Source organism: Vanellus vanellus, assembly GCF_965231255.1.
Source record: "Vanellus vanellus genome assembly, chromosome: 9".
Taxonomy (NCBI): domain Eukaryota; kingdom Metazoa; phylum Chordata; class Aves; order Charadriiformes; family Charadriidae; genus Vanellus; species Vanellus vanellus.
Window position 1 is genome coordinate 22,176,815 of NC_138914.1, and position 20,380 is coordinate 22,197,194.

Consider the following 20,380-nt stretch of genomic DNA (forward strand, 5'->3'; position numbering starts at 1 on the left):
TTCTAGAGAGATTGGCCTAAAATATAAACCAAACTGACAGAACATTTCTTAAAGGCACAACTTGCTTTAATAATATTCTGACAATTCCAACACCTTTTAAGGGAAAGGGACAAGAAGCAGAGAAATAATCCTGAAATAACTTTTAACAGTTTGTAACACTGAAGTACTAGACTGAAAAAGGGCTTAAGCTTTACAAACAGTTACCTCAGAACGAAGAGGCATTCCCTACAAAGACTCAGGGACAGTTCTTTAATATTTGCTGAAATGAAAACTTGAAGCAAAAAAATGTTGAAACATATGCAAAACCAGAGTTTGTTCTGCTGTAACAAAATATTTGCAGCCAAAATTGGGTACTATCAAAGTCCTCATTGCTTTTGCAGTTCTGGTAAGATTTATATCAATAACACAACATTTTGATGACAGTAACAAACACCATTTCCTCCTCACACCTCAGTTCTGTCAGTGTAGGCACCAGGAGCTGTCAGACTAAGTTAGACTTCACCAGTGTTAATTGCAGTCTGGAGTAAAACGTACCTGATGTACTAAAGTTACCTATTTCAACTAAATGCTTGCTTCTGACCTGCTAGAAGGTTCTAATACAAATAGCATTTCCTAACTAGGAGGCTATATTTAGCCATTTATGAAATTTTAACTACTTAAGTCAAAATCTGGTAGGTCTTGCATACGCCCACACGGGATTAAGGCTGAATAGCCTAGCACAACTGCTCGAAGCTGTGTAATCATGTTAGTTATACAATCATCTGGGTTTCTGCTTTGGGGCTTTTTTTTTTTTTTTTTTGGCAGGGGGTGTGTGTGTGTTATGGTTTTGTTTTGTTTTTTTAATTTAGAGATCTTGAGCTACATGACATGTGGTCAACATGGATGCATGTCCAAGATGAGCTTTTGCAAGTATTTATGCTTTTTGTTTTTAAAATCTTTTAATCTTATATTCTAAACCTGATTTTATTCCTATATCTCCATAAGTAAATAGCTACTTTGAAGTAATTACAAGGATGGTAATTTTCTGAATACAGCAGGGATGGAATTAAAATTCAGCATTTTTTTAACATTATGAAGTGACATTATTTCATAGTTGATATACTTATTTTAAAAGGCTTTAGTTTAAAACCTGAACACTTCTGTATGCTTTCAGTTTGCATAGCAACAACATAAAGCCTGTACAACTCCCGAGTCCTTAAAGTTACTCATAATAAAAGCATTTATTATAAAAGTAGTGTCTTACAGAAAACTTACAGCTTCCTAAACCTACGTGCTCTCAAACGTAGGGTGCTACCTCATCAGGCTAATTCCAACCAGTTGGACGACACAATCTTTTTCGGGGAAATTTATGGAAATTAGCCACCAGAGGGAGCCTGCATCACTGGTCTGGTACAGAAGTCTTTCTACGGGCACCAAAAAAGAAAAATTACCTGCTTTCCTCTCAGATAGACTAATTTGTGTTAACTATGTTTTCCGTGCCAACTGTACAGCTATGCTAAAAGCCGACAACTTCAGCAGCAGCCAAGTTCTATTGTTTGAAAAAGGTTCGATAGTTTAGATTATTTAGACTTTTACCTTTGTCTGCTGGTAAACCGATATCAGGAATCAGCCGTACTCCACCGTTCCTCCACAGACCCCCAGCCCTCCACCCTGAGCAGTTAGCCCAATGCCTCCTGCGTGCCCTGGACCTGCTGCCTGTCTGCAGCAGGGCTGCTCGCCCTCTGGTCCCTAACCAACAGCTCGGAAGCGGCATGGAAAAGCAGTTGGGAACAAGTACCACTGCCAGAAAGGATCTGGGAAACCTTCTCCCTCTCGAATGCTCTTTCAAGGCATCATTTGGGTAAAGAGCACGCTCCAGGAATGCCTCGATATGGCCAGGGCACAGACTATGCAGGTTATATTTAATAAAGACCACAGCAAAAGAGGTTGCACTGGGAAGCCCTTTTAAAGGACGTACTTTATCCATGGTCTGATCATACAGCAAGGTTGCTCAAAACTGCTATGCTGCAAACTTGTTAAATTGCAAGAACACAGAGGAAAAACTCAACTGTTAATGGCTACCAGAGTTTGCACGTTATGGCTTCAGGAGAATTAAAACCAAAACCACCAACCCTTCATCCCATTTCCCCTCATTCTTGAGGTTAATTGGTGGAATTGCAATCAAAGTCCTGATAATGGAGCACCAGGGGGGACCATCAAATGGGAACACATGGCCAACTCCTTATTACCCTTAAGGCACAACACATGTCCTTAAAAGCCAAAGCAAGGAGAAGATAAAATCTGCAGTTGTTGCCTCCTGTCCCTCCTTCCCCGCCCTCGGGCCACCACGGGAAGAAGACCCCAGCCCGCCATTTCACGGGGGGAGAGCGGGCGGGCAGCGGCAAGTTTGCAGACAGACAACCACCAAGATAAAAAGGACTGAAAGAGCTAACAGAAAGTTTTACCACAAAGAAATACTTGTAAATGCCTATCAGGCACAAGGAAATGCTCTTCTTCCTAGGCCTACTTTCAGGAAATTACCTCTGGATTTGGCGCTAGGGAAACACTGCAACCAGCAATGACAGCAGTCTTTCATGCCGAGAGACCTAAGGTGAGCGTTTTCCCCGGTACTCTTTCAGTATAACCCCCCCCTTTTTTTTTCCTTCTGTTATTGTACACAACACATACCTGAACAATGTTTTCCTGAGAATTTGCATTTTCTCCCTCTCTCTCGCTCGGCTCTCCCGGCAGCGCCGTGTACAGCCCTCAGGATGCCGCTGAGGCGCGCTCTGGAAGGTTCCAGGTGCCTCTCCTCAGGGCGGCGGCGGCCCCGCACAGGCAGCTGCACCTTTTACGCCTCTGAATATACCAAATATGAGTTCTCCTGATTGTGTCGTTAGTTTATCGCAGCTGAGCCGGGCGGTTTGCAGTGGCAACCCCGGTGAGGTCCCCTCATGGTAGGGCTGAGAGGGTATTTTACCTCAGAGTAGTTCACCTGAGGAGTGTGGTGGGGGAAGGGCCAATTAGTGCACAAAAGAAAATGGTGAAAGCAACGCTTCCCAAAACTCTGCTCGGCTTTACGTTAGGCAAGCGACTCCTCAGGCACGTTTATCTTGACCAGCAAGTATAACTCCTATGAACTGTGTAAGTAAGCTTCTCCCGTAATTCAGCTGAGAAAAAAAAGACAAGTGCGTGCCTCGTATGTGTTTGGATTTAGTACGCATTCCTGTGTAATGCATATGCTTCTTTGTCTTCCATTTGCACTGTAGCTTTGATTGCCCTGTTGAGGTTATATTGGTAGATCTGTGCCAAGAAATGAGTCAAATTAGGTCAACTTGGTCGAAAGAGAAGGAGTGGATCCTGTGGTGGTTACTTTGGGAATTTCAATTGATATTCTATGTGCAGCTTTGCCAAATAAAGGGAAGAACGTGTGATACTTAATTACCGGAGCTTACTGCTACACAAAAGCTTTCGCCTGTGTTTTCTTGTCTGTGAAACATCCTCAACTTTTGATTGTAGTTATTATGTAATTCATCAAAACCAAACAAAGATCCGAGTCTGACTAGATAAACAATGGGTCATCACTCTGCAGCACTGAAACTGAAAACGCTGAATCTCCTAGGCTGATACCCCACCACAAATATCAAAGAAGGATGGAGGAGCAATTCTGGGCATTTTATGCTGCTGAAGTTCAGGTAAAGTCCTCTTCTAGGAAGACCCACTGAGGTTTCATTGGGTGTATAAGTGAGGCTAACAAATTCTCTATTTTTATAGTAGTTTTGAGCAATACTTGAACTCCTTGCTAAATTCAGCGCGCAGTTTTCTAAGCATGGTTACTGGAATTCTGCTGCTGCCATAAATGATGGCGAGGACTGCCAAGGACTGCCTATCTTTTTGTGAGTGAGAGAGATCTTTTGTTATTCATAATGTTTTTGGAGTTTGAGAGACTCCGATAATTAAAAAATGCACAATACCTCTAACAAGTGGTTTGGCATTCATTTCTTAGGTATAAATGGGAGATGATCCTGTCCAGCAAGGCTGCATAATAAATAGGTCATTAACTGAGATCTAAACATGAACAGACACTTAACAAAACCTACTGGTATTTGGAAGTGTTGTGGTATGATTGTTTTTTTTTTTTTAAACACACTGACAACTGTGCTGCGCACGAGCAACTGACCTAGAACCAGAGGTGAGCAGAAGTAGTTACTCCTATCAGCACACAAAGTGAACTACCCTAATTTGGAGGACAGTCAGGAAATTACTTTTTGCTGTTCTTGTCTATTATTGTTTGGTATGCTGTCTGAATGGGACAGTACTGTCCTTATCTATAGGTTGGCTTCAATAAATGGGTCTGCAATTTACATTCCTACTCTTAGTACCCATTAACTGCTCTTTAGTTAACTGCTTTGCTTCCAACACTGCAACTATTTCATCTACTTCAAGGGGGCTCCAATGCTAAAATCAGGGGAACAGAGGGTCACTGTGCAGTCCAATGACCCTCACAGTATCTGATCTTGCAGTCTGGAGAGACGCTCCTTTCCAAGTCCTCCAGCTAACCCACTGTCTGTGCTTGTGCAATGCTAATGCAGATCTATTACTTTTCCCTGTATGGGCTTTGTTTCCTTTTACTCTGCTTCCTTTGAGGAGCCTGCAGTGACTCCCAAAATTAATTCCTTTAAAGTTTCCGCTTCTACCTGTGTATCCTAAGAGCAGTCCGTGGCAAGCAAAGAGCATACTACAGATAGTTGCAATGGAAGAAGAGTGGCGACTTGGCAACTGCCTCTGACAGGCATTATGATCTTGGTAGTTTTTCAGTCTGGTTTCCAAAGGAGAGCAGGTGTGTACCATCATGGTAGATACGAGTCTGCCTGTCAATTATTTTCTCAATAGATTTAAACCAATTTGCTAAATTCAAACAAATTTAACTTTGAGGTAAAAAGCTATGTTTTATATGTTATGCTTTTGCTAATGTCTTGAAAACGAATGGAAGAGCAAAGGATAGAATGTAGTACACAGAGCTACACACTCCCACGTGTGTAACTTTTTAGTGGCTCAAAGATGGGTGTGAATCACTGAGGTAAGTGAGGGGATGTGAGGTTCTGGCTGCTTGTATCAAAACAGCAAACCTGCTAGTGTATAAGCTGTAGACATTAATTACACTTAAGACAGTCTCAATCAGAGACAGAAATCAATAGATTACATTAGTTAATCATATGCAATAAACTAGCAGCAAAGAAATGGAAAGACAACATGTGGAAAGGCTTGTACAACCTGGACAAAGACACGATAAAGAGTGAAATTAGAACATTGAGGGTATTTGTATCGCAGGAGACCTGTCAGACTCAGCAGGAGAAAGTAATAATATGGGTGATTATAGTGGTCAGATCAACCGAAGAAAATCCAGTCTGTATATGTTAAATTAGAAATGCTGAAATATTAGTGTAGCAATGGCTGGAGCTGAGGAACCAAATTGGGGACTAGGAACACTGATGCGGGATTTGAGAGTGGATTTTATGAGGAAGTAGAAGCACGGTTAGGGGCACACATACAGTAAGGATTGATGTCAGGATGGTTTCACATTCAGGAAGTAAAGTAATAGGACATAAAAATATGAATGTGATGTGGGAAGAAGATTAAAAAGAATAAAGGGAGGTCACAGAATGGTCAGGGTTGGAAGGGACCTCTGGAGATCATCCAGTCCAACCCCCATGCCTACAGCAAGTTGCACAGGACGGCGTCCAGGTGGGTTTTGAATGTCTCCAGAGTGGGAGACTCCACAACCTCTCTGGGCAGCCTGTGCCAGTGCTCTGCCACCCTCAAAGTAAAGAAGTTCCTCCTCATGTTAAGATGGAACTTCCTATGTTCAAGTTTGTGCCCGTTACCTCTTGTCCTATCACTGGGCACAACTGAAAAAAGACTGTTCCCATCCCCCTGGCACCCTCCCTTTAAGTATTTATAAGCATTAATAAGATCCCCCCTCAATCTTCTTTTCTCTAGACTAAAAAGACTCAAGTCCCTCAGCCTTTCCTCATAGGAAAGATATTCTAATCCTCTAATCGTCTTTGTAGCCCTTTGGTGGACCTTCTCCAGCAGATCCCTGTCTTTCTTGAACTGGGGAGCCCAGAACTGGACGCAGTACTCCAGATGCAGCCTCACCAGGGCAGACTAGAGGGGGAGGATGACTTCCCTCAACCTGCTGGCCACACTCTTCTTGATGCACCCCAGGATGCCATTGGCCCTCTTGGCCACCAGGGCACATGGCTGGCTCATGGTCATCCTGTTGTCCACCAGGACTCCCAGGTCCCTTTCCACAGAGCTGCTCTCCAGCAGGTCAGCCCCCAACCTGTACTGATGCATGGGGTTATCCCTCCCCAGGTGCAGTACCCTACACTTGCCCTTGTTGAATTTCATAAGGTTTCTCTTTGCCCAACTCTCCAGCCTGTCCAGGTCACGCTGTAGGGTAGCACAGCCTTCTGGCATGTCAGCCACTCCTCCCAGTTTCATGTCATCAGCAAGCTTGCTGATGGTACACTCTATCCCTTCATCCATGTCATTGATAAATACATTGAACAGGACTGGACCCAGTACTAACCCCTGAGGGACACCACTTGTTACTGACCTCCAAGTAGACTCGGCACCACTAACCCCAACCCTCTGAGCTCTATCTGTCAGCTAGTTCTCCTTTTGTCACAAGCCTAGACATGTCTTTATCTTTAGCTCATGTTAGAGTTGATACTTTTCAAGTTTGGAAAATGTCTGTTGTACAGAGTTCTGTTCATAAACAGAAAATACACTGGGATTTTTAGTACTGGTTAACTGAACAATTCAGCATATATTGTCCAAATTGAAGTTCACTATGATAACAAAACTTTGATTCTTACTTATTGGGGGTATGTGGCCAGAAAGTTTATTTAGTATGGTTTTATGGAGTGGAGGCAACAGTAGCTAGCCTCCCATCTTGTGCTTAATCCACTAGATTATTAATACTGAAGATACTTTTATTTCAAGGCTTGAAAACAAGAATAGTTGTCTTTGATGTGGAATGGCACTGTCTCTCTACTTCTATCCTAATCCTTCATACATGGTTATAGCAATTAATGTAACATTTGATGTGAGTTACTTCTCCATATATTCATGCTACCAGTTATATCAGGATTATTTTCATAAGTAAGCAATTCCAGAGCATCTTATCTACGACTGCTAGCATTGTGGGTAGAACAGACAGTTGAACAATTTCTCTTCACATTCTGTGTGCTGTCGTTAATTATTGTTAAATATCAATATTTTATTCTAAATGAGATATGTTTCTCATTTTCATTTTGCAACAAATGGTACAACTTCAGTGTGTTTATTTGCAGTTTGCTGTTTGAAGACGGTTGCACTGGATGCATATTTGTATAGCCTCATCTTCTACCCTCTAGGTCAGGCTGAACTCCTGCTAGGGTAGTGAGACGATTTCTCTTCAAAAATAACTGTATACCTCAAGCTCGGGTGCTCGAGCTATGAAGCAAATTCCCCTCTGTTGAAACCTCCTAGACTAAAAGAAAGGGTTTGATCATAACAGGACTAAGATCCAAAGCAAAAAACTCAGGGGTGAAGGAAGACAGTAACTTTCCAAAAGTCCTGGAGGAGAACTACGGGTGCATTTACATAAGCAAGTCAGTGCATTGGAGGGATTTTTGAGGAGCAAATATTTAGCCTGAGGGTATAGTTGGTGTCTTGGTAGTAGCGCTCAAATGCGTTACTGTTGCACTCGAAGCAGTTCTACTCTTTGTGAAACCAAGGTTGAAACTGCACTCTGGGCACCATTTTGAGTGTATGGTTTGTAATGTGAATGCAAGGTCCTCCAGTAGTTACAGTTAATTTTCTTTTAATGTGATGCCTTTTCAATGATGCTAGCTGTCTGTCCCCTAGGATAGCTAGTTTGCTTCTCTTTGTGCGAAGAAGACAAACTGTGCTTAAGCTTTTGTTCCTGTAGTAAGTCACGTTAAGCTTCTCTTCTTTTATCCCAGTGATCTAGCTACTAGTAGCATATTCCCATTCTGCCTTTCTTGGTGAGAAGGACAGGAAAGAATACAAAGAAAGCCATTTGAACATTTTCTTTTCTCTAGTACATTTTCTGGCTGCCTGGAGTAATTTTATAGTTTGCGCTATGGCCCTCCTGTTCAGTTTCACTGCTGATATGCACTGTCACTAGTGGATCCCTGCCTACAGGCTTCAGGAATGCATCCAATCCGAGTGTGACATATCGTCTTGGCTCTGGGAATGCGGAACAGACTTTTCTGATGATATGTTCAGCTTCTAAAAATAACTACACATCAGGTAGCTAGCTTTTTTCTTTTTTTTCCCCCAAGAGCTACCTCTAACACATAGTAACATGATGTACTGGCTCCCTATAAAGCTACTCCATTTCCTCTTCTTAGAAAAAAGAGAGATGTGGGGAAGAAAAATTTATAAAGATTAATATACCTCTAACTTCTTTACAAATAATAACTTAATCTTTAACTTCAGGCCATTTCCTTCAAGGTATTTAATTTTGTAACAGGTATTTATGAACTCTGTGGCTCAATTAATTTTTAATGAAATGAGTGCAAGTAATATAATTGTAGATTGCTTCCTGTATCTCATCTGTGTAAAACAAACTGTTCACCGGTATGGGAGCAAAAGTCTGGAAGTTACGAACAAAGCTAATAAGTTTTATTTTGGAGCACTGAATAGATGGCTGTGATTGCGTCTAATCATTCTTGTTTGTTTGTTTGTTTGCTGCAGACAGTGTCTTTGGATATGTATATTAACTGTGACAATAGAAGTTTCCACATACACATTCTCTAATCACAGAGAAGTAGCAAGGCTTAATGCTGCTTTTAAAACACTGGAATTGAATGTTTCTCTAGGCTAGGCTATTCCCTTGTCTATGTGAATGCACTCTCACAAACTTTTGTCTTTTCCTGTCTCAGTGATTCCTGATTTCTAATATTCTCTATTTATTTATTTTTTTAAAGGCTGTGACTTTTGATTGCCATGTCTTCAGCATTCGAAGGTCAGATTATTTCACAAAGAATATTGCAGGATGTTTGTTTTGTGCTAGATATGTGTAATTTCCCCATAAGGCTACTGTGTGTGTTTATTTCCATAATGTGGGTAACTTTTATGAGTAGCAAATCTTTTCATGTCCATGTATATACTTAAAATAATTTGTTTTTCAAATAACCGCATATTGCTTTGCTCTTCCAGAGAAGATTTCTGTGGAATATAGTATTTCTTTTCCTTGTCTATATTTAAATGTGGTCTTGATTTCTAGTTGCACAATGTTCTTTACTCCTTGTTCTTCTGGAGAATTTCTGTGTGGTTTGGGGTACTGGTGCTCAGAATCAAAGGTATGACTGAACCATGTTGAAATATGCATACATCTATATAGTGGCAAGTCTACTTTTCTAATATGTACGTGGAAGAAAACTGGAAAAGAAATGTTAACTTTCATATGTCTGCAAAAGTTAGTCTGGATACCTACTACTATGATAGAGTAGTTCCTGCAAGCAAATTCTGCTCTTCCTTGGGCACAAGGAGAACTCTCCATGAAAATGACTACAGACTTACAAAATAATTAAGCAAAATGCTCACATTCAGACAAAAATTCTGTTAATGAAATTTGCAAAACATTGCATATAAATACATTGTTGGTCTGTGTAAGTCTGGATATTACTCAGGAGGTGGTGTATTATTTTCTCAGTTCACAGTGTACAAAATAAACCTGCATCACGCAATTTGAAGACTTGGTAATATTATTGTAACAGTGGATGCTTAAAAGGAGCACCAGCAGTTTCAGAAAAACAATACAGGGAGGGAAGCTCTCTTTTAGTCAGGAAAGAGAAAAACTTTTTTTTTGGAAGTACGGAAGAAGAAAGCCGCTCACTGAAGCCCAGGCTGAGGTCAGGATTATTTGGGATTCCCAGTAGAGGCTGCAGGTGAAATCATAATATGCTGAATACTTTAGAGCAACATATACCTGTTCAAAATAGACAGTATGAAATGAGACTGCTAGTTCCCTATGTTAAGTTAACATTTAACCAGGCTTTGGTTTATAGTATCTTGTGATTCACCTCTGTATTTTTGTGGTAGCTATTCTTCCTTATTACAGTTTATTGCATCTCTGCCTGCATTTTCTGATGTTACTACAAGGGAGTATCATGAATTTTCAAAGCAATCAATGGTGGTCTGATTTCTCTTGTTAAAACTTCGCAGTACCACCAGATTCAGTGGATGTATTGTTTGACTGAAATTGAACACGATCTTATATATCTTCTTCTTTCTCCCCAAAATGTTTATCTTTGATAGGTATTGTACTTACCAAGTTATATTTTGCTAATTTGCTGTTATCATTATCTAAATAGTACTTTAAAAGATATATGAATACGTCATTTTCTATCTTCCAGTGAGCTACTAGTTATTACAGCTACTACTTACTGTCTGCAAGGAAAACTATAACTTGCAAAGAACGTTATGATGCTGGTTATAATATTTTTCTTTGTTGCCAGCAACAGAATTTAGAAATATTTCTGTAATGATGTGAAATTACAGATGAATTATTAAAAATCTCTCCTGCAGCGTAACAGATGTGTTGCAGATCTAGACTGCATTCTATTATAGGTAGCCAAGGGTCACTGTCTTTCATGAAGTATTCACCATCTAGGCTATAGAACTCAACTGGCTTACTGTACCTTAGCTAAATTTTTCTAAGCAGTTTGTTTTGATATAACTTCTCCACCAGGTACGTGGAAAACCTGTGTTCTAATAGCCTCAATACCTAGTGAATCCTCACTGAACAATTGTTACATTCAATCATGTTTAGAAAATTAAAAAAAAGCAAATTCCGTTTCTTCTTTAGGCATACTTTATCCACATATTGTTATGTTTTCAGCTTATATATATAAAAAGACATGTTACATATATATATATAAAATATCTGGGTCTATTCTTAAGGATTGATGTGTATCTCAAGTTATTGTGCTGTGTTAAAGTTTTGCTAAGTCATAAGACTATTACCGAAATAAACAAATAACAACAGAACTCAATGTAATCACAAATGATCTTAACTGTGATTTCAGCAGATGTCGCCATGAAATGAAATTACAAATAGTTAAAATATTTTTTTATTGTACAAAAATAGTCCTATTGTCCTACGGAGAATTGAGCTTGACACACTTTGGGCTAGGGAATAATCACTTGTAAACCTCATCAAGCTACTCAAATACAGAATAGGCTGAGAGTGTCATGGCAAATGTGTGGATTTATAAAGAAATCAAGTTCTGCTCAGCATTAGTAGGATTAGCATTGTACATGTTTCAGAAGATTATAGGACAGAAAATTCTTGCCTTCATATTTTGGAATAAAGAAGGTAACAGTTTCTGAAGCATCAAACTAAATGATTTGATCATATGCTAATTTTCAACAATGATGTTTTCATTCATAACATTTATTCTTACATGTCTTTTACTCTACGCTGTTGTTTCTTGTCTATAGCCTGTCCACTTTTAGCCATTTTGCTTTCCAAGTATCTGCTTCATAATATGTTGGGTAACCCGTCTGTCAGAAAGAGGTTGTAAAGGTCGGTGTGAGGGTTCACAAAAATAGCAATAAAAGTAGTCACTTGACCTAGCCATTATTGCAGCAGTTAACATATTTCTTGTGTAACAATTTTGAGCTTTCTTTGTTTGCCAAACCAAATGCAAATAAGATGCTTCCACTGAAAGTAAAACAGGGAAAATCAGTAGAGGGTATAAATCCCCATCCTTCATCAGAAGATCTTTATGAGCAATGCTTGAATTGCATATCATGTTTTGAGTGTTGGTCTTGTTTGACATTTTTGATCTAGCAATTTTCTGCTTGAGAAGTAAGTTTGTTCTGGCTATTTCCTCTTCTGATTGAAAGAATATATTTTACCCTGTTTATCCATAAACCAGAATATTGTGAAGTCAGTTTAAATGTGTTTATAAAAAATGTAATTTCTGAGAGTAATGAAACATTTGAGAAGAAACCCATTATTTCTTTGGCATGCAAATGAAGTTTATTGAGGTTATATAGCAATATAATACTTGGTGTTTAGTAACAGTTATTCATAGGTAAATATTTCATGGCTGAGGAAGGTATTTCTCTAGAGAAATATGATGTATGAATTAATGAATCTCTGAAAAGTTTTTTTTCTTTTCAATATGATGGTGAGTTTGTTAGGTACTTACATTCCCTTTGGTAGCTCTAGTGGGAAGCTCTTACTGTTCTTAGCTTTGTAAGTTTTGTACAGCTATGAAGCATTCTTTCATTCATTTCTTCTTGTCAAAACATTAAAAAATTTGTAAGCAGCAAGCATGATAATAAAATTATTGTACTGGGTCTGGTTGGGATGAAATTAGTTTTCTTCATAGCAGCTTGTACAGTGCTGTGTTCTACATTTGTGACCATAACGGTATTGGTAACATAACAGTGTTTTCACTATAGTAGCCATTGCTTGTAGAGTGGCTGGGCATCAGGCTGGTAGTGCCGAGTGGGTTTCTTTTGCATCACTTCTTTGGTTTTGGTGGTGTTTGGTTTTTGGTGTCACGTCCGTGTCGTCCCCCCCCTGGTTGTTTATATTTTTCTTCAGGCATTAAACTGTCTTTATCTCAACCTATGAGGGTGGTTTGTGGTTTGTTCGTGTTTTGGTTGTTTTTTTGTTGTTGTTTTGTTTTGTTTTTTCCTTCTTACTTTTGCCCCTCCAGTTTCCTCCCCCTTTCTGCTGGGGTACGAGTGAGCCAGTGACTGGGTGGGGGCTTACCCTGCCAGTTGTAAACTATTAATCCAGGAGGGCTGCTTTGATTAACTGCTTTGACAGCATTCCTTGTAGTGAAACCTATAGCACCAGGAATGCCTCCAAGAATTGCAGCTTTGATAGTGCAGCCAAATTACTGTCTATTCTTCTTTTCAAGATACTTCAAAATTGTTTTTTGCATTTTTATAATCACAGTCTGGGAGCAGAGTTAGTATCTCTTTAACTTTTTCTTACACATAAGCATGTTCTCATTTTGTTCCCTGGTATTGTATTGGTATTGTAACTGTTACACTTGCATTGGAGACACAAGCACTTTAGGAGACTACAGCTTTACTCAGTTGACCTCTTCTCAAAGTTGTTTTGCAATGTAAAGTCCAGATCTGAACTTCCGAACTTCTGGTCTGAGTTTCTCTCTGTTTAATTGCATTTGAAATAAATAGTAATACATTTTTTAAAAAAAAAGTTTCCTTTTTTCTCAACAGTATTTGCACAACACAAACTTGCCATAGGTAGATCAAAAACTTTAGGCTACGGTTACCTGAAAAGTCGGGATGTATTACGACTTTAATATTTGTATGCAAATGAACTTTAATGCAAGGATCCCTTTGATTGTCATTTGAACTGACACATATTCAAAAACTTGATTTGTTATGGTTATGCCAGAAGTTATTCTGAAGTCTCTTTCTGGTGTTGTGTAAATGTTTAATCATGCATATCTGGTACGGGATAAAGCAAATAATCTCTTTCTCAGCTTGAAATGAGAACAGAATGGCACAGATTGGCTATGAGTAAAACCTCATTTTCTATTTCTTTTATCACAGCGATTCCAGACACTACAGTAGGAATGGTTGTCTGTGGGTAATAGAGACTTTTGGGGTTTAGCTTTTAATAGATGTCATTTGGATTACTTAGATGTTTAAAGCTAGGCATGGATTCTAGACTTGGAGGTCCGTGGCTGCAGTTAGTGGTTTCTTAGGGAGCAATGATAGTGAACATGCAAAGGAAAGATGGGATTTATACAGAACAAGGCCACAGAGTAATTTGGTTTCTGGAGTACTTGACAAATTTGTGATGGTCTTCATGAAAAGCCCTTGGAAAATAATTGAAGAAAGCAGGGTGAAAGTAATTTTTTTTTTTTTTCATATATCAGTGATGTAATTGGATCTGAAAATGTGTTGAAGTATGTTGTTATGATCATAAAGCACTGGGAAGTCTGACATTATTGCATTCTAGTTAATAGAATCCACGGATATGTAGCTGCTCGGTTTAGACTGTTACTAAGATTAACAGCAGCAACAAAATGTGCAGTATTGGAGCACAAGCAGAATTATTACTGTTTTCCAGTAATTTTGTTACTCGTAAAAGTGATAAACATAGAAGCAACTTGTCAGCTTGGGAATTCAGCAGGATGTTTGGGCAAAGGGACTGTCTGCACTGTAACTCAGCAGACAAAGAGCATTTCCGTAGCAGTGTACCTACCAGAAAAGTGTTTGAGAATGTTAATGACTTTTAGTTGGTTTCATTGCATGCGATGTACTTTCTGGTCGGTGTGCAAGAGGCTGGTTTCTACTTTTACACACATTTCTGTGTATAAACGGATGTAGTGGCATCCTAGGTGGTCCAGTGTTGTGTTTGGTTTGCATTGATACTTTTATCTTCCTAGGAAGTAGAAAAGGTCAAACAGTTAATGAACTTATTTTAAGGAATATCAAGTCCTGTTCCAGCCAGATATTCAGCTCTGACAACATTGGGTTGCTGAGCCAAGGGCCCATTTTGTTGTCATAAACCTCCTGCTGAGAAACCCATTTTCTAGATAATAGAGTGACCACTCAAGTGTAGAAGGGGGATGGAGGAAGGCTACTGTTTAGAAAGGTCTATCGCTGGAGCAGTGTTAAATAGCAGCATGTAGCAAGTAACTTCTGCTACATTACCAGCATTTCTGTGATATCTTTTAGTATTGCAGCAAGCAGTTTTCATGGAAAGAGGAGTGCTATAACTTGTTTTTATAGCTGTTAACTTTTAATTAACTAACTGCTGCAAACCACACACCTAAAATCAAGTGTACCTTTCCATTCTGTCAACACACGACAATTTGACAGTAGGAGGCTTTTCTTTGTAAAAATAAATTACGTAACAAAGATTTAGCTATAAATTGTAGATTTCAACCCTTTGAGAGAACAGTCATAGAATGAATTTTCTAAGCTGCTGCGAGTCAGTGGGAGATTTAACTAGACTCTTCAGAAAAGGTAACAGGGAAGTAACATTGAGGCACTTCTGGTTCACCCTGGTAAAGAATGCTTGTGGGTGGGGAAGTTCTCTCTCCTGAGCATCCTTGCTGCTATCCCTTCCCTCATTTGCCCTTGATGAAGTTAAGAAGTCTGTTTCTACATTTGTTTTCTACCTAGGTGAGGTTTTTAAATTGGTTTAATTTTGATATCTGATAGCATACAAACACTGATGTGAAAACTTAGCTTCAGCCACTGAGGTGTGCCTGGTTTTGACACAGAATTTACTGTCTGTACGGACTCCCTTGACAGGTTTGTTAGATCACAGCACATCTGGTTGGAGTTCATACCTGGTAATGAAAACAGGCAAGTTTGGCTTTGTTTCTTTTGTAACTGCCAAGATTTTGTTCAGCTCTATGAATCACTCCTTACAGCAATTAGGCATAGTGCTCCCAAGCTAACAACATAAATAAAGATAGCTAAATTTTGTTGATGAAGAATGGACTTCCTATTTATACCGTGTTTACATTCCTTAGAAAGCACCTGTAGAAATAGTGTGAAATAGTAGAAATACTCCGTGTACAAATAGTAACATATTACAGTTAGAAAGTGGTGCAAATACCCCGCCTGATCTGGAAGATGTTGTCATATAATAATGTTGTCATATAATAGTTGTCAGTCAACATTAATTAAAAAAGACACTGTAAATGGGAGGCCTGTTTTAAGCCATGAGCTACAGAATTAATCATGTCTAGATGTAAAACTTAGTATACTAACATACTTTCCCATGCACATAAAACATAGAGAGGGGTGTGTGTATTTGTGAATATATTTTGAGCTAATCTCAAGTGAAGGAACTAAGTGCAAAATTAAAATCCAAGCTTTCATTTAATTTCTCCTGGATTTGGCTTTGACTTCTTTGCAGTAGGAACTTGATTATCCATCTGACAAAGAGAAGTGCTGCTCTTCTAATGAAAAGTACAAGGTTTTGAGCAGATTTCAGATGTTTCCTAATCTTAAATGTCTAACATCTTTCCTTTTAAGTGGTTTGTATATTGCCTTCATGCCAATATGCAAAGTAATATACAAAGTAACAGGATTTTGTCCTTAATCTTGACGTTAACTTGAACAAGAAATTTTATTAATATAATTATAATGTTAGAGTTTGTAATAAGTAATTTGGCAAAAATTTTGCTTCAGCTAAAAATGAATGTGTGCTCGCTATGGCTTCAGCTAAGATGGGTGTGTGCTTGCTATTCGTTTGGAAAAGGGATAGTTTTAAATAGGATATCAGACGAAAGCAACAGTTAGAACTACCGAAAATTTGCAGAACAAAGGGTGGTGTAGTTAGCTAAGATAACCACGGAAGTGTAAAGAATGAAGAAGCCACAAGAAGGACATGGTGATAAAGACTTTGGCCCTCCCTCCATGGACTATCAGGAAGACCCCTGAAGAAGCATAGCGCCTGGGAGGGGGGCATGTTGCATTCCCAGAACTCATTGTTTATGTTTTTGGGGGTGGGTTGCATTCCCAGAACTCATTGTTTATGTATTTGGGGGTGGGTCGCGTTCCAAAAACTCATTGATTATGCAAACTATGTTCCAAGAAGAAACATGAATAATTATAAGGAATACAAAATAAAAACAAGCGGTTGTAAAGGGAAAAATGAGACACAGGAGGAGAAATCCCCTGTGTAACTCCCAGCGCTGTAATAAATATTCTTTGCTCCACCGAATTTGCCCCAGACTAAAATTCAATACAGTGAGCGCGTTTCTCACAAGTTAAAATTGCAGAAAAAAATTTCAAGGATTATATTTAGAAGTATAATTATTTTCATATTAAAGAATACATTAAATAATACTAAATAATAAATAATGTTAAATAATAAATAGAAATAATGGTGTAAGATAATGTTAAATAATATAGAAAGAATTATGGCCCAGAGACATATTTAATAGTAAAGATGTATCTAATTACATTTAGGTTATTATGCCTTGCAAACAAATATTAAAAATTGTGCTCTGAGAGGCATTATCAAGCATAAACTGAACCGAAGGGAAAATACTTACAGGGCAATCCAGCCTGAGAAAGCTGACCTGGTGATTGTGACTTATTTCTGCTGACTATGGTGGCAGTTTTTATGAATTGTGCCTGTTTAAAAAAAAAAAAAAAAAAACCAACAACAAAAAAAACACCACCAAAAAACCCCACCAAAACCAACCAAACAAAAAAAAAAAACCAAAACAAAACACAACAACAAAGAACCCAAACCAACGAAATCCAAACAAACAAAAAACCCTAACCTAAAACACTTACCCACTAGTATTATACTATGTAAAGTTATACTATGTTAATCACTTTTAAAATAATACTTTTAGCTGTTGATTTAGCCTGATCACACTCTAATACATTTTCTGTGAAGGTCATCAAAAGTTTTTTGGTTTTGGGGGGTTTTGTTGGTGTTTTGGTTTTTGGGGTTTTTTTGTTTGTTTGTTTGTTTGTTTTTTGAAAATTAGTGCATGTGTCTTTTTTGAAGGTGGAATGAATGAATATCCTCTGCACTGGCTATCATATTTGGGTTGATAGCTGACTGGCTGAATGATTAGGCCAACACACGAGCAGTGGTCTGGTATACTCATACTGTTAACTCTTGAAAGGACCTGATTTTCCAGAAGTCGTCATATGCAGCTTTTGAAATTCAGTGTTTTAAAAAGCTTTCTGAAGGTCTTAATGTTCTGGTACTTCTGAAAATCTTTGTCATTGCTTAAAATGAGCTTTAAAAATATTAATATATCTCTGAATAATTTAGTGATATTCAAACTATTTTGTTCCAAACAATGAGCTGAAAAATCTTAGAAGATATTACTTGAAAAGAAAACCCAAAACCCTAGTGAAAACTTAATAAAATATTCAAAGTGAAAGAAAGATGGTTTTTAATTTGTCATGTGAGTTTCAGTTGTGCAAGTTTTTTAATGGATTGCTGTAGAAAATATTGGGAAACATATCGCTTGACTTCTTATGTCAATAAGGACTGCAGTACACTATAGCTTTGGGATTATTTTTAAATGGCCGTTATGTCCTACTATTGCCGTTTAGTTTTCAGTGTCATGTTTAGAACTGGAATGGAGTTTGCTGGCAATGGTTTTTGCGTACTTTAGGGGTGCATTGTGAGAAAGGAAAGACTATTATTGTTATTGAAAGAGAATTTTATCAGCAGCTGCTTTTTGAACATCCCAGCATCTCAAATCCTTAAATAAACTAAACAGCGTTATATTTTCCCCCTACTATAATTGCATGGAAATGCTTTACATTCGAGTAAAGCTCAGCTATATAGGGTTTGGAGGGGTGGATATGATAGGGTGAAGAACAGTTGATGAGGAGCCATTTGGGAAAAGGTGTTTTAAGGACATGTTAGAGACTGAAAATGTAAGAGGGGGATATGAAGAAAGTAAACGTAAGCAGAATACATTATAATGTGACCCTTTTTTGATTTAATACAAACATAGATGTAAGATGTATCTACATCTTCTGAAATATCTAAAGTAGAACTTGGAACACGGGAGGTTTAAGTATCTTCTATTTTTTTGCAAAATTTGAGAATGGAGGTTTAGCACTGTTTCTGTCAATTATTTTATTTCCTTCATAGTTATAAAAGCAGAGTAAGAATTAACTTTCAGTCAAGAATTAGAATAGGAAGATGTTTATATAGTGGAAATCATAGATTTGGACAGATTTTCAGATATTTTTGCCTACCTGACGAGTCATGTTAGAATAATGTCTTGTAAAACAATAGTCCTCATTAAGAGAAAACTATCTATGGAAAAATAATATGAACCACAGAACTTAAGTGTATGTTAAGTTTATTGCATTTAGCTACTACCATTTCTTCAAATAAGTTTTCTTGAATGTCAAGTTTGTGTTAATATGAAACTGTAATTTGTATCTGCTTCAGCTGGGCATAAAGTAGAGTGGTAAATTTTGAAGGTGATCAGAGGAGTTCGGGAAAGCTTCTGCTCTGCTGTTATACAGATTAGGTGCCATTCACTATGGTATTTTGACCTTTAACATCAGATTTTGAATGCAGCTCAGGAACTTTCTTTGGCCTCTTCATTTTAATGCAACCCAAACGCTTCCTGAGCAAGCCATTAGGCAGCAGCCAAATTTTGTTTTAATCAAATGGACTCATAGATGGGTTGTTTTCTGTGTCTGGCCAGGATTCTGATTTGCAAACATAAAAGGGTACTTAGAACTTCAGGATGCTGCTAGCAAAGTAGCACTGAAACAAGTAACTCAAGAAAACATGTAGAGCCACTGCGTTAAAAAAAATATGTATACATGAGAGTATACAGTATGAACACTGTCATGTAGCAATCAACACAAAATTAAATCAATGTTTTGCTTGGAGGATGTCACTTCACTTCCACTGGTTAATATCCTGTGGCACAATCATAGTACTGCAATAAAGGTCAGTGCAGAAAACCCAGTGTGCTTTTCAGTATATAGTAACATTTGGTATACAGCGATTTGTGTTACAGTTCAGAAAATCAGTGTTTAATAGGTGCAGTCTGTGTTGCAGATTTATTGGCCATGCAGCAAATGAATATACATTATTATTCCTTTGAGTTGAATATGCAAGCAGCACAATAGAAAGCATCTGCTTTGGAAACTATCTCTGCCTGTGTAAATGTATCGCATCTAGAAGTTTTCTCTTTATTGAAAGCAGTTATAACCATCACTCTGTCTCAAAGGGTTGACTAGCTCAGCTGTAGAAGAGGGACACTATGCTCTGTTCCTTGTTCAAGGCTCTTGTCAGGAGACCTTAAGCTGCTGGTCACAGTTTTATGAGTATTCCTATTTTGGTTAACTAGATGCTTCTAGTCATCAGGAAATAATGACTAGAACAATATTCAGAAAAACTTACTTAAATCCTGTATTTTTAAATGGATACCTAGCATTCCTCAACATAAAGAGTTTTTCCTACAGGAAAAGAAACATCAGTTTTTATTCTTGTAGATATTGGAACATATTAATTCAGGGCACAGTTTTACTGAAACTAATAAAATTACAAATTTAGTCCAGGATGAATTGCAAGCTAGCAAGACATTAGCCCTTTCTGTGTCAGGTGAAATTCCAAACTTTTAACCTTTTATATATTACATATTTAAAAGATCCATCCATTCTCTGACATTCTCATTCTCAAAGATTTCATGGATTTAATGAATCGGAATAATACTTTACTTCAGGAGAGCTGGGGAACGACTTTTTACTAGGGCATGGAGCGATAGGATGAGGGGGAATGGCTTTAAACTGGAAGAGGGCAGGTTCAGATTAAACATTAGGAAGAAATTTTTCACTTTGAGGGTGGTAAGGC